A 14,092-nucleotide genomic window follows, 5' to 3' on the forward strand; every position below is an offset into this window, starting at 1 on the left:
CCCTGCACTTCTCGTTTTCGCACTTGCACAATCTAATTGACACAAGGCCTACTATGATCGTTTGTCTTGTCCTCCCTATGTCTTTCCTCCCTTGTCTTGTGGTGCCTAGACACACTTGTGTACAGGAACGTTATAAATGTCATAACATATCATTTAAACATCACGGGTTCTTTAATTACAATCCAGCGTGATTCATATGTATTGCTTGCTGCCAGGGCCGGCCTTAGGGCACGGCGGGCCGGGGGACCGGCCGGGATGCCATTGACCCGCCAAGGGCACCCTTAGCCCCCCTCCTTGGCAGCTCGGGAGGAGTCTTTCAAGGACTCACCCAAGCTAGCGTAGTGGGAGAAGTCGCATCCACACCCCATTGTTATTAAATGCGCCCGCGGTGGTGGGGTGCATTTAATAACAATAGGGTGCTGCTGCAAAAGCATCAGCACCCTATTGAGATGATTAGCTCCCTGCTACCAACGCAGGAACGAGGTGGTTTTCATTAGAATAGGGCGCTCATATATTAGCATGAGTGCTCTATTCCAGTGATTAACTCCCTGCTCAGGTGCCGCACCTCATTGTTATTAAATGCGCCCGCGGTGGTGGGGTGCATTTAATAACTATAGGGTGCTGCACAAAAGCATCAGCACCCTATTGAGATGATTAGCTCCCTGCTACCAACGCAGGAGCGAGGTGGTTTTCATTAGAATAGGGCGATCATATATTAGCATGAGCGGTCTATTCCAGTGATTAACTCCCTGCTCAGGTGCCGGAGAGGGGAGTTAAAAAAGAATGCCCCCCCCACCATTGACCAGAAGTGTGCGGGAGGAGGTGCCACATTTTTCTTAACCTGCCCAGGGCGCTGCTGCCGCTAAGGAACCACTGGTGGGGGTATTCGATTTGCCTATACTTCGAGCTGGTGGTAACTTCATGCACCTCCAAGAAATGGAGGAGTTAGTGCAGCGAAATAACCGCTCAAGATAAATCACACAGAATTTCTGGGCAGTCCTATGGGCTCTAAAAATCAGGGCTAACTACACCATTACCTTACTGGCACTCTGGCGGTAATTGGGGGCTAGCTCACCCATTACCTAACTGGTACTCTGCGGTAATTGGCGGCTAGCTCCCCCATTACCTGACTGGTACTGTAGCGGTAATTAGCAGACCATCTTGGCGTTTACTCCCAGGCCTGCATGCTTTTCAATAGAAGTACTGTTGTAGTTCCCGACATTTACGCTCGGTTCCCTCTTCCTAAATGTGTATGTGTGTGGATAATCATTTCACCGGATTCCAGAGCCAACTCCTGGCAAAATGTCACCGCTGATGGCCAGGGGACTTCTACGGGGAGATGTACGGCCGAGGTGGGAGTGAACTGTGTCTCCCCCCCGCCTCTTGTATAAAAGACGAGATGAGCGTTGCATACCTGGGCTACGAGTGTGGTCTCGGGTAACTGGGCCAAGGGAGATGGATGGAGGTCTAAGCTGCTCGTTGGAGGAAGAAAAGACACGACCGCCTCTTGAAACCTATCCAGGACTATTTGTTAGTCATACAGCCCCATTTAAGGGGGGGGAGACCACAGTAAAAATAAAAACAGTGAAAAACTGCTTTAACGATAGATGACTTTGGAGCCAGGCCACAACAAGCAGTGATGTTATACTCCATATATGTAAGTCAGGTCACCAGAAACATGAAGTAGTAAACTCTTTCATCTAAGCATCCACTGGTTTTCCATCGATCCATTCACTAGGGTCTAACTGGCCTTCAAGCACCCACCCAGGGTTCTGTGCCTCACACCATCCTATCATCACTCACACCGGCTTCTAAAACAGAAGATACAAACAAAAGCACATCAGCAATATGACGTCCCAGAGAGAAAATGGAACGCCGGCGTACGCACCGACCTGTGCTGCGTACTCCTCAAGGTGTATGTCCAATGAAGATCTCCAGTTTTGTGTAGTTGCCCTTTGTGTACCACACAGGACTTACAATAGACTGGGGAAATTGTTGTCAAGGTTCTGCAGGCCAGGAAGTATGAAATGTGCAAACGTATCAGTAGCCGGTGGAGACAGAATGTAGCGTGGTGCATATGCCCAAAACAAGATTCACTATAGCATTTGTAACAAATTGGTATGATTTGACCGTGGCATAATTGTTCGCAGCAGATTTGACTGGAGGCAATTTCGCCGCGAACCCAATTTTGCTGCAGATCCATTCCGGGTTTTCTGGATACCCCGCATTAATATTCATGAAATAAATTTGTATACAATGATTCTAAATGTATGCATTTTTTTCATCATGAATATTTGATTTGATTTTTGCATTTATATCGCGCACATGACAGACCAAACCATATAGCGGCGCCGATGACATATCACCTTCAAGCAAAACAGAACCAAGCCCAAAGGGAGAACAGATGGACAAGGACATTTGAATAAACTACCTGAACAAAAATGTTTTGAGGACATTAAGAAATTGACATAATGACTTTCTCAATTAGAAGCGAGTTCCACAACATTGGTCCAAAAACAGCAAATCTTCTGTCTCCTCCTGTTGCATATACTGAGTAAGGAATTGAAAGGATATTACAGTGTCTGGATCGCAAGTCTCTTGTAAGTTGATAAGGTTGAAGCAATTCACTCAAATAGGCTGGAGCAAGCCTATTCAAGCATTTGGAAACAAGGCAAGCCACCTTAAATCTAATGCGATCCTCCACCGCCAGCCAGTATAATGCCCGGTGAGATGGAGACACATGGGCACTTTTGCCCAGCTTAAAAATCAAACTGCCTCATTTTGGGCCCTCTGGATTCTCTGAAATTTGCTCGGAACAGAATGCCCATGCACTGACTATAGCAATAGTCCAGATGAGCATTAGTCGGAGCACCCACTACTGAAGCAAGATCCTCCTCAGGGATATAGGGGAGCACCTGTCTTAAGAGTCTCAAATCATGGTGCACCGCCTGAACCTTTGCTCCAACCTGCCAATCACTGATAAGGTCGTCCTGCCACACACAGCCCAAATTCTTAACCTTGGAAACAAACTTTAAGTTTGCTCCTAAAAGAATTGGGACAGATATTCTTTTCGCAGCAATGAGAAGATGTCTTGGAGCGAATAGAATCAGTTCAGTTTTAGCTGCGTTTAATTGCAGCTGATTGCTGGACATCCAATGATCAACTTCGTCCAAGCACTGTCGTAACTTGCCAAATGCTTCATCAGGGTTGACAAACCTGGTGAAGATCTGGGTATCGTCAGCATAGGTGTGAAAGCTCATCCCATGGCGTCTCCAGATCTCTAAGAGAGAACGCATATACAGGTTAAACAGTAGGGGTGAAAGTGATGATCCCTGTGGGACACTACAATTCATCCCAGTCGAGTCTGAGAGAAATTCACCCAGTCTCACCTGCTGATGACGATCCAGCAGAAATGATCGAAACCAACAAATGGCATGCTTAGGAACCTTTCTCACAGCCTGCAATCGATCTAAAAGAATTAAGTGGTTCACTGTATCAAAGGCCGCAGACAGGTCCAGCATCACCAAAAGGGAAAGCTCACCCGGTCCACGGCCACCAGCAAATCATTCGGTACAGATAAGAGGGCGGTCTGTGTTCCATGTCTTGGTCTAAAGCCAGACTGGAATTTGTCCATTAATGACTCCTACTTCACAAATTCCTGCAATTCACTGGTGACCACTTTTTAGATAAGTTTTGCCAGCCAGGAAAGGCCTGCTATCGATCTATAGTTCTGAAGAATCTCTGAATCTAAAGTAATTTTTTTCAATAGAGGAGTGACTATAGACTGTTTCAGAGTACAGGGAACTATCCCTTGCATCAAAGATCTATTAATAAACCTGGGCATGAAAGGAGTCAAGTCCAGGGATAGACGCTTTGCTACATAAGCCGGAAGAGGAAAAAGAGTCATTTGTGGGTTTAAGAGCCTCCAATAACTGATGTACTTCTTTTTCCGGTACTTGGCGAAAATCTAAATTAATGAGGGATATCCTGAAAACCCGTCCGGATTCTGGCTCTCGAGGCTCGGAGTTCGACAACTCTGCTAGGCCCTGTAGTGCGGACCCCTCATGGAAAAGGATAGGGATTTTCTCCAAATAACCACAATTAGCTGGGGAAGCCTGTGCCCTTCAAAGTCAAAGAATGCGCTCAAAAAGATGCTTGAAATCCATTTAACTGTTCTAGTCCTAACCTCTTTGTGCCCATTACCTTCACTGACTTCCCTTTCTCTTATTTGATGCAAGGTTGCTTGTAATGAAAGAGATTGAATCTTCACTGGGTAGCTGGCGGAAGTTGTGACCTGGCTGTGCCCTGAGACAAAGACCTTAAGTTCATTCTCCCGAAAGGTCCATGGCAGTCCCACACTTGGCAAATATAAATGACCGAATACACAATGCATTCCGGAGAGTGAACCACAGAGGTTTAAGTTTACCAGAGTAAGAGGGACTACAGCAAGAGGTAGCGGAGCCCACAACACCTGCAGGCTGTGCTCGCTTCGGCAGCACATATACTAAAATTGGAACGATACAGAGAAGATTAGCATGCCCCCTGCGCAAGGATGACACGCAAATTCGTGAAGCGTTCCATATAAAAAAAAAAAAAAGAAAAAACAACACCTGCAGGCTGCACCAGCAGACACTGAAGTTCCCGTGGAAGAGGGAAGGGAAGGGAAGGGGAGGGGAGGGGGGAGGAGGAAGGAAGGAAGGAAGGAAGGAAGGAAGGAAGGAAGGAAGGAAGGAAGGAAGGAAGGAAGGAAGGAAGGAAGGAAGGAAGGAAGGAAGGAAGGAAGGAAGGAAGGAAGGAAGGAAGGAAGGAAGGAAGGAAGGAAGGAAGGAAGGAAGGAAGGAAGGAAGGAAGGAAGGAAGGAAGGAAGGAAGGAAGGAAGGAAGGAAGGAAGGAAGGAAGGAAGGAAGGAAGGAAGGAAGGAAGGAAGGAAGGAAGGAAGGAAGGAAGGAAGGAAGGAAGGAAGGAAGGAAGGAAGGAAGGAAGGAAGGAAGGAAGGAAGGAAGGAAGGAAGGAAGGAAGGAAGGAAGGAAGGAAGGAAGGAAGGAAGGAAGGAAGGAAGGAAGGAAGGAAGGAAGGAAGGAAGGAAGGAAGGAAGGACATGACATGACATGACATGCCAGGACTGGGTTTGATAACAGGCACGCCCACAGCTAAAGACTCCTGTGAGGCTAGCTGGCAGACACACTCCTAATCAATGGGTCTACCATGCCCGCCAAGGGAACTGAAGAACATTGGCCTGGCAGTCCAGAGCCAGCGACTGCTAACCCCGAGGGCACCTTGAGGGCCCAAGACCCGTAGGTGACATAGAGGTCAAGCCTGGCAGTGGAAGTCCAAGAAAAGGAGCAAAACCTGCGATAGGTACCTATGAGACCAAACCGAAAGAGAAAAGAGTGCCATGAAACTGTCTCCTTGGAAAGGGGTGCTATAATGATGGCAGCCTGATATTACTAAAGACTGACAGGGAAGAAATGAACGTTCACCTGATCCTGAGAATAACCACTGTCACCATCCCCGGCAATGAGGGAATCCTCAGGCGGAGACAACCACGAGGGAACTGGGAGTGACTTCGCTTTATGGACAGTTTGCCTTCTAACACCGTTTGAACCGCAACTCAGTGTTACAACCCTACGAGAGACAGGCCCAGAATGGCATGGCCAGGACGTGCACTTCTCAAGCCCACTGCCCTCAGTGTGTTTAAGGAGATGGGTCATACCCTGGTTTTCACGATGGCTCATGCCCCGGTGTGTGCAGCACAATCACACTTGTTTTGGTACCTCACAATGGCATCTCCAGTTCGCTTTGGACCCCCTCACCCGCCTGTCATGGGATCAACCAAAAGAAAAGCAGGTGTGGAGGAAATGGGGAAGAAAAGAAAGAAAGGAATTAAGTGTTTAGAGGAAGCGGGTAGTGGAGGTTTCACTTCTTACTCATATGAGACCACATTCCAAGTTGCCCTTATCTAGTAAATAGCTTGGAGTCTAGAGCCAGAGACGTCGCGGACATGGATTGTGAAGGTCTACCTGGGAGGAAAGGGTTAACTAGGTAGATTGGGCTTTGCACTTTCTATTTCTGCTGCTGGCGGGCAATCACGAGATCCTCTGAAGGCATATACAGGATCTCGCTTTTTTGGTATTGGCATAGCTGATCTAATGCCAACTTGACTTATTCCGATTTGTCCGCATCTTTTTGGTTGGATTTGGTAGGTCAAATGGTATATTTTAATTAAAAAATAGTTGTGGGGTGGGGTAAGGGAATAGGTTGAGGGGGGGGGGTTGGGGCGGGAGAAGGATCTCCCCCGGCATTAGGTCAAAATACATTCAACCCAAAAAATTAGGTCAAATCGGTAGTAGGTCAAGTTTTTTAGGTCAAACAACCCATGTCCACTTTTTACCCACCAAACCTTGGATACAATCCAGCATTTTCCGAGGATGCCTTCCACATTAAATATCAGTGTAATCAAAACCCAAATTACCACAAGTGCCCATGGCGATGGGCCAAGCAGCAGTCGGAAGACAGCTCAGGATAGGTCTCCTCTAGGCAGTAACCGCTGGGATCTGGGATAAAGAAAGGGTCTGGGTCAGACGGGACACCTGGATTCCCAACCAGCGGGAAGCAAGGAGCACTCGAGGAGAAAAGGGGACGATGTAAGGATAGCCCAATTCTCAGAGGCTCACAGTTCCAGTAGCTATGCTGTCGACGGGGTGAGCTGAAGAGGACACTGTGGCATCTAGATTGGAAGCAATTGTCGAGAGCGTCAAGTTGGTTTGGCAGCATCGGAGATAGACAAACAACTGGTCGCTATCTCCAGAAAAAACACATGTGCCTGTTGACACAAGATTTCATAGAATAAACAGTATAAATATTTAAAAAAAGAGTTAAGTTACGAGACAGTTCCTTGATCCAGTGATTTCAGAATATAAGCACAGATTGGGCATTATTGGCACCCTTTTCCTGGGTGGATAGAGTTGATGGCATTCAGAACCCTGGGTGGATAGAGTTGATGGCATTTGGAAGCCAGGGTGGATAGAGTTTATGGCATTTGGAAGTCTGGATGGATATAATTGATGGCATTTGGAAGCCAGGGTGGATAGAGTTTATGGCATTTGGAAGCCAGGGTGGATAGAGTTTATGGCATTCGGAACCCTGGGTGGATAGAGTTGATGGCATTTGGAAGCCAGGGTGGATAGAGTTTATGGCATTTGGAAGTCTGGATGGATATAATTAATGGCTTTTGGAAGCCGGGGTGGATAGAGTTGATGGCATTTGGAAGTCTGGATGGATATAATTGATGGCTTTTGGAAGCCGGGGTGGATAGAGTTGATGGCATTTGGAAGCCGAGGTGGATAGAGTTGATGGCATTTGGAAGCCGGGGTGGATAGAGTTGGTGGCATTACATCGCTTCATATGTTTGGCAAGAGGATGATTCGGAAGTGGTTGCAAATTGCCAGATTCCACCAGATCAATTGGTTGCTCCTTTCCCCGCTGAAGATTTAGGTCATGTTATAGGGGTGGATGCCGTGGAAGGTGGAAAGTCACCTACCAGAATTAATTGGCTAAGTCCGTGTGTGATGAGTGTGGCCAACATGGTGGCATTGCTCTCAATTGCCAAAGTTGGAATTAGATTGGCTGAGGGCATAGAAGGTTTTCAGAAAGCTACTTGAGCAAGAACCCAAGACACACAGATATTGGCAATGTGAAAGTGAAGGGAAGCCGAATTTACCAATATTAAAGCCCCTCCCCCTGTATTCAGGGCAGGTGCAGGAATACATGTTGCCTCGGCCAAGATCCAGCTCAGTGCCCCGGTTACCATTCAGACCAGATTTGAGGTTTTTAGGACCACCATGGTGACGCGCAGTGCCCCCCTATTGCCTACAATTGCTTTTTTGTGCAACTAGTCCTACCTGCATTTCATTTGCAGATAAGGTACACGTTGGGCAAAGAGGATATGTCAGGGGCAATGCTTTTCTCTTGCAAGCAGGGCTACTAAAGCAAAACGGGTTCGAAGCCCGGTCCTGGAGTAGATTGTGATAGCAGTTTTGGTTTCCCGGCATTTCATTTCAGACTCTACATTCTTGACTTCTGAGGTGAAGCAGGGTAGATCGCTTTTCTTGCATTTGGCCTTATTTATTAAAGGCACAGTGGATAAAGGTATTGATCGATGCAGACTGTACTCGGAAATCAACCATAATTAGTCCGACCTGGGATCTTCACTTTCAGAACGGAAATAATCAGTGGATGGGAGAAGCTCAGTAGACTTATGCATGTATGGCTGGACTGCTGGCCTGTTTAGCCTGACTGGCAAGAGGCAAAGCAAGAACATCTTACTATGTTGTGCTCCAGATAATAAAGAGGTTGGGTGTGTGTAAAGGAGCTCTGTTTCTTTCGGCCCCTCAGGGTTCCTTCCCCAAGCGTAGGCCCCTCTTGTTTCAAAGTAAAAGTTCACTAAACACAAAACTTCGTAAAACACCAAAGTTCCACTTGTCAGGATGTACCTCTCAAAATACTGTTCCTTCTTTTTGAAGTAGTACAGCCTTTCTTTCACTTTGGGGATTTTGCTCCCACTTCACCCTCAGTGTAGCTCCCCCTTTTTCCACCTCTTAAGTGGCGCTGTTTACCTCCTCCTTTCTAACAGTGGGGCAATATCAGAGATTTTCGAGAACGCAGAGCCTTTATTGCTTCTCCTGCGCGACTACTCTGATATATGGCCCCCTCTCTTTAGACTCTTAGTCTTGCTTTCATGGACTTGCCGTTACCCCATCCCTACGGCACCTTCTGCCTTTATTCCGCCTTTCCTTTTCTTATCTCTTGCTTTCCTTTGGCACCTCCTGCCTTTTCGTGTCACATCCACACTGTTATATGTCTTTCCACACTGTTAACTGTCTTTCTCTCCTCGTGCCGCTTGCACGCGTTTCTTTCCCCTTTTTATTTCAAACCGCTCGCACCTTTGAAACTTTCTCTTAATTTTCTTTCTGGGTCACTCGCACACCCTTGCTTCTTCCTTTTTTTTTTTTAAAAACACAGTGTTTCCTATTCTTTCTATTCTTTTGCTCGCTCGCGCACCCTTCTTTAACGCTCCCGCTCCAGCCGCAGACACACGTACCGAGTTTCTCATTGTCATAGGAACTCACTGGTTAGAGCAGTGCTTGCAGGGAAAGCTCGTCAGCTTCAGTGTCGAGGTCAGGGTCTCACCACCTGCCCCTCCGAAACCCCCGGGTCCTGGATACCTCACAGAGAATCGAGCAAATGTGTGACCAACAGCTGCAGGGTTCAGCACGCCTCTATCCGGCTCCCTGGAGACCAGGCTGACTTGCCACGCTGAAAGTCTGAAACCCTCCTCACACACCGGATCAGCATCCAGGCGTCCTGCTCTCCCCTGGATACCTCAAGGCCTTTCTTCTGCTGCAGCTTCTACAGCTCCTTCAGCTTCCACTGTTCCTTTTCTGGCTTGGGACTGAGAATGGCTCCCTGCTGGACTCAGCCACGCAGCCTCCCTTCTGTTCTCCCAACTGCTTCGCTCTGCACTGTTGAATGCCCCACCTTTTATACACCTGAGGCCTGTTAAGGGGCTTCAGGTGTGAGTCCTTGGCCTCCCTTGCCTGACCTTCATTGGGCCAATTAATAGGACACGCCTGACCCTTAGGGCCCCATCTCTCCTGGTCAATCCTGAAGTGGTGTTTAATAGACTGCAGGTGTACAGGATTGCTGTCAAGTGCCTGACCTTGCCTGGCTCTCTTAATGGGACAGCCTAATGGTGGAGTGTAGTAGGCCTCTCCATGCACAGTGTTGTTCCTATGGATAATCTGCTTACCTAGTCGCCTCTTCCTCGTCCCAGTAGACGTTGGAAATGGGCAGGGGGGAACGGGATTGAAAATACACCATAAAGGCTGAGGGAGAGTGGGATTTTGTGGGTGGATGGAATATCGAGATAGCCAAAAAGGCATGATTTCTGTCTTTCCTGCTTTGAGCCAGAGCCAATTGCCCACCATCCAACCCTGCAGATGGATCAGACTGTAAACCATTCTGGCAGCAGTCCCTATCGCTAGATTGAGATTGATCACCATTTGTCTATTAACAGAAATCGCTTGAAAACCCAGGTCATACCTCTCAATCTGTCCAGCAGGGAGCAGGAGTAACCTTGGGCCAGTGCTCACCAAGCTTGGCCTGCTGTACCTTGTCCGACAAAACAAAAAGATGTTATACAGGACAGGGGAGGACCTGATAGACTGAACCAGCTGTTGAGGCGATGGACAAGCTCTGATGGGCAATGGTATCAAATGTAGCTGAGAGGTCAAGTAGGAACAGCACCATTTGCTTGACCTTGTCTCCTTGCCTAAGAGGTTGCTCATAAATGTCCAAGATGGTGGTCTCAGTCGCTTGGCGCAGTCAGAAACCAGATTCTAAATCGTAAGGAAATTGACCAGCTTTGAAATGATTGTAGAGCACTTGGGTTATGATCTTTTCGAAAATGTGACCCACTAGCGACAGATGCCTGACAAAGAAGGATCAGCAGAAACTTTGCTCAATAAAGCTGCAATTACAAAAACTAGGGTTAACACAAGTGTTCGTCTAATGATTTATTAACAAGGGACAGTAGCCCAGGTAAAATGGATAGTAAACACACTTTTAAACAATTGGCGGAACAAGGATCCTGGGGCGATGGGAAACTTCCCAGGGGAAATCACTCTAAACAATGAAAGAGAGCCGAAGAGTTTGAAACGAGAAAAATCTGATTCGGAATCGGGGGATGCCCTTGAGACCCCCGGCTTGAAAAGTGGATATGCCGGCGGGCTGAAGACATGGAAAGTGTAGCTATAATCTTATTTCTAATGGGAAGGACTACGGGGAAGAAGGACAAGAGGAGTTGTAGCCAAAACCGTTGTGGATCCACAAGAGAGTGAATGGTGGTTGGGAGACTGGAGAGCTCCTTTTATCATTATTATTCTTATCATATTTATTGAGCGCGGATCTAGCTTCTGGAAGCAATGGACCACTTTACAGTCATAGGGGGCAGAACACAGTGAGGGAAGCAGAGAAAAGGGGAGCTGGGAGGTAACAGGGGTGTTGGGCAATTAGGATCTACAAGCAATCAGGGGAGGAAACAGTGATGAGCAGATCTCAGGGTCTCAGGTAGGGTGGGGATTGGAGGGTTTGTGGACCTGGGTGTTAGAGTGGAGTCATTTCTTGAAGAGAAGGGTCTTGGGCTCTTTCCTGAACTGTAGAAGCGATGGGGAGAGTCTGATGTTGATGAGGACGAGGTTCCAGAGTCTTGAGGCATAGTCCGAGAAAGCCTGCCTTCTGGTTATTTTCTTCCTGCACCAGCGGAGTTCAAGTCTGCACATGTCCTTACTTCCCTAGTGACGCTTTCCGCTAATCAACCAGCTTAGTATAAAACAGCTTTGTAGCCGATAGAACGGCTGCATTGTGATCTTATTTTGAGCCTGGACCACCTTTCTTCAGCAGAGAGAGAAGAGAAGCATTGGTGTTCCGAAGGCCTGCATTTCTCTTTTAATAATGCACATTCTGAAATGAACCGGCGGTTTGGCACATTTGATACCAAACCTCTGTTTGTACTATGTCCTGGGACAAATCAGATCAAGGATTTGAGTAACAGCAGTAAACGAAGAAAACAGATGGCTGTCAACACACTCCTAGACACTGAGAGTAATGTAAAGTTTGCAGAAATTAGAACTACCAGATTTTAAATTTCTGAAGTAGAAAAAATAAGTGAGGAAAAAGGTGCAGTTTACTGTGATCTGAAAATAAAGATAACAAGCATTGGCAATGCCAACAGTTTGTGCTTTTGTCTAGGCATGGCAAAGGTACTTGCCAGGCACTGCCCTATTGGCATCAAATGGCCATACCTGGCCATATAATAGCAGTGCACAGCAAATGCCTAAAACGTATACACAAGACAAAACGGTTGGCTTTGCCAATGCTTGTTTTTAACAGGACTTCAGTGAAGGACATGCATAGTGCTTATAAATCGTGTGGCTGAGGGCATACATGGTTAAGACATTTTTATTACATCAGTAGCACGTTAACAAGCTCCAAATAAGTCTAACGCTCAGACTGCTGTGGACAAACACTGGCAGGCACTTTGAGTGCAATTTTGATGGCAAGGCTTGATTAAAGCGTGCTCAAACAGTTCTCATGAGGAGGTGTTTTGGGCTGGGCGGGGTAGGAATGGGTGGGAATGGTCTTAGGGATTAGTATGGCCATGGGCAGTCTGTCACGATGCCCGCTCCCAGGGAGCCGGCTCAGGCCCTGCGTCCCCGAAAGTGGACATCAAGTCCCCGGGGAAGGTCCCAGCAACCCCTTATAGGGGCCCTTTGGACAGCGTCCTGGCGCCTATGGCGCCAGGCTCATAGAAAATGTCAGCCTGGCGCCATAGGCGCCAGGCTCATTATGAAAGTGTTTGGGTGCACTTACCTGATGCAGACCATGCTGCAGAACCCCGGCCTCCTTGAGGCCTGAAAGGAACTACTTTACCTGTGGGGCTCATTTACCACCCGGGCGTGGTCGGGGAAGGATACATACCTGATTGGAGGAAGGACACATTCTAGGAACTTCTTCCAAGGCTATTTAAACCACACCCGATCAGCCACACGTGCTTCGCGTTGTTCTGCATCTAGCAGCTGGACGCTCACAGTGTCTGCTCCTGCATCTTGACTTCTGCCACACCTGCCAGCATCCTGAACCACCTGCAAAGGAAGGGAACAAGAGAACAGAAGAAGGAAAAGGCCTCACCTGCTAAATCTGCATCCCAGAGACATTTCGCCGACAATCCTGAAAAGGAAGACATTTATTTTTAAAAGCACATCGCATCGATCGCTGCAGTGCCGCATTCTACTCACCTTTACAGGGCGCCTCCATGTTCAGCAGCGACCATCCGGATTCGCAGTCGCGCCCCCGCGCCTAGGGAGAAAAAGACAAGAACAAAGGTGAGAGAAAGAAGGGAAAAGGGAAGCTAAAACCCCATGTCAAGACTTACCTATTGGGTCATTCCCTTTTCATTTCGGGTCCGCGCCGCATCCAGGCATTTTCGGACCCCGGCCCCTAAGGGGAAAAAGACATCAGCGTTAATGAGTGAATGAAAAGACATTACCAAAACACTCATTAAAGACTTACCTGATTTCCACAAGGATTTCGCCGCTCACCTCGGGTCGGTGCCTGTTCCCCGGCATTCCGTACCCCGGCCCCTACGGGGAAAAAGACACTAGCATTAGAGCATTAGAACATTAATGCATGGACACAAGGGGAACCACTTATAGAAAAACTTACCTGGAAGCCAAGCAAGTTTGGTTCTCACCCATCCTGAAAATCCAGTGACGTAACTGGATACCAACGCGCCCCTGCATCAGAAGCAGGATGGAGAGCTCGTCCTTCCAGACCCTAAGGCGAGACGCTACGGGGAAGCACAGAAGGGTTTTGAGGAGGGTGAGAGGGGTAAGTGGGAGGCCGATTGCATTACCCCGCAGACAGTTAACCCCCTATTCTCACCTACAGAAGGATACTTCTGCGAGTCAGACAAGCCAGATCTGGGGCCCGGTCCAGTCCGTCTTCCGAACCCTGCGCATCACCTTAGACGAGGTCACAGCAGCGCGAACCAGGCCAGCGCCCCCGTGGGAGTCAGGTGAGCGTTACAGAACGCGAAGCCTTCCTACAAATTCCCACCCAGGCGCTATGGAATCTTCTGAGACTGATCAGTTGGCCCAATTACTGGGGGAATTACGGGCCGAAGTACATGCCGCTCGTCAAGAGACTAATGCCCTCAAGAGGGAATAAATAATATCAAAGGAAAGAACTGATGACCTGGCCAGACAGCTTTTGCAAGGTCAAGCTGGACAAACTCCTCTACCCTGTTCCGGAGGGAACCCCGCTCCTGTGGTTCCCAGTAACCCTGTGCAGATTAATCTACCTGGAAACATGCCGCTGGCCCCACCTGAATGCTTTGCTGGGGACCCCAAACGATTCGCCGTATTCATGAATCAGTGTCGTTTGCACTTCCTATGCAGACCTGGGGCCTTCCCTAATGATCAGACCAAAGTAGCCTTTATATTGTCATATCTCAGCGGCTGCGCTGCCGATTGGT

The 14,092-nt window shown here is 48.0% G+C and overlaps 1 protein-coding gene and 1 non-coding gene across 4 annotated transcripts in view; one reads left to right on the plus strand and one right to left on the minus strand.

The window, feature by feature from the left end:
- TC2N (tandem C2 domains, nuclear) overlaps positions 1 to 14,092 on the minus strand; it is a 305,672-nt gene that overhangs the window by 259,860 nt on the left and 31,720 nt on the right. The gene's annotated exons all lie outside the window — the stretch shown is intronic.
- Positions 4,481 to 4,587, plus strand: LOC138527652 (U6 spliceosomal RNA). Its single transcript, XR_011283969.1, has one exon. It is a non-coding gene; the product is annotated as a U6 spliceosomal RNA (small nuclear RNA).

This window comes from Ambystoma mexicanum, chromosome 14, assembly GCF_040938575.1.
Source record: "Ambystoma mexicanum isolate Mex_15411 chromosome 14, UKY_AmexF1_1, whole genome shotgun sequence".
Lineage (NCBI taxonomy): Eukaryota > Metazoa > Chordata > Amphibia > Caudata > Ambystomatidae > Ambystoma > Ambystoma mexicanum.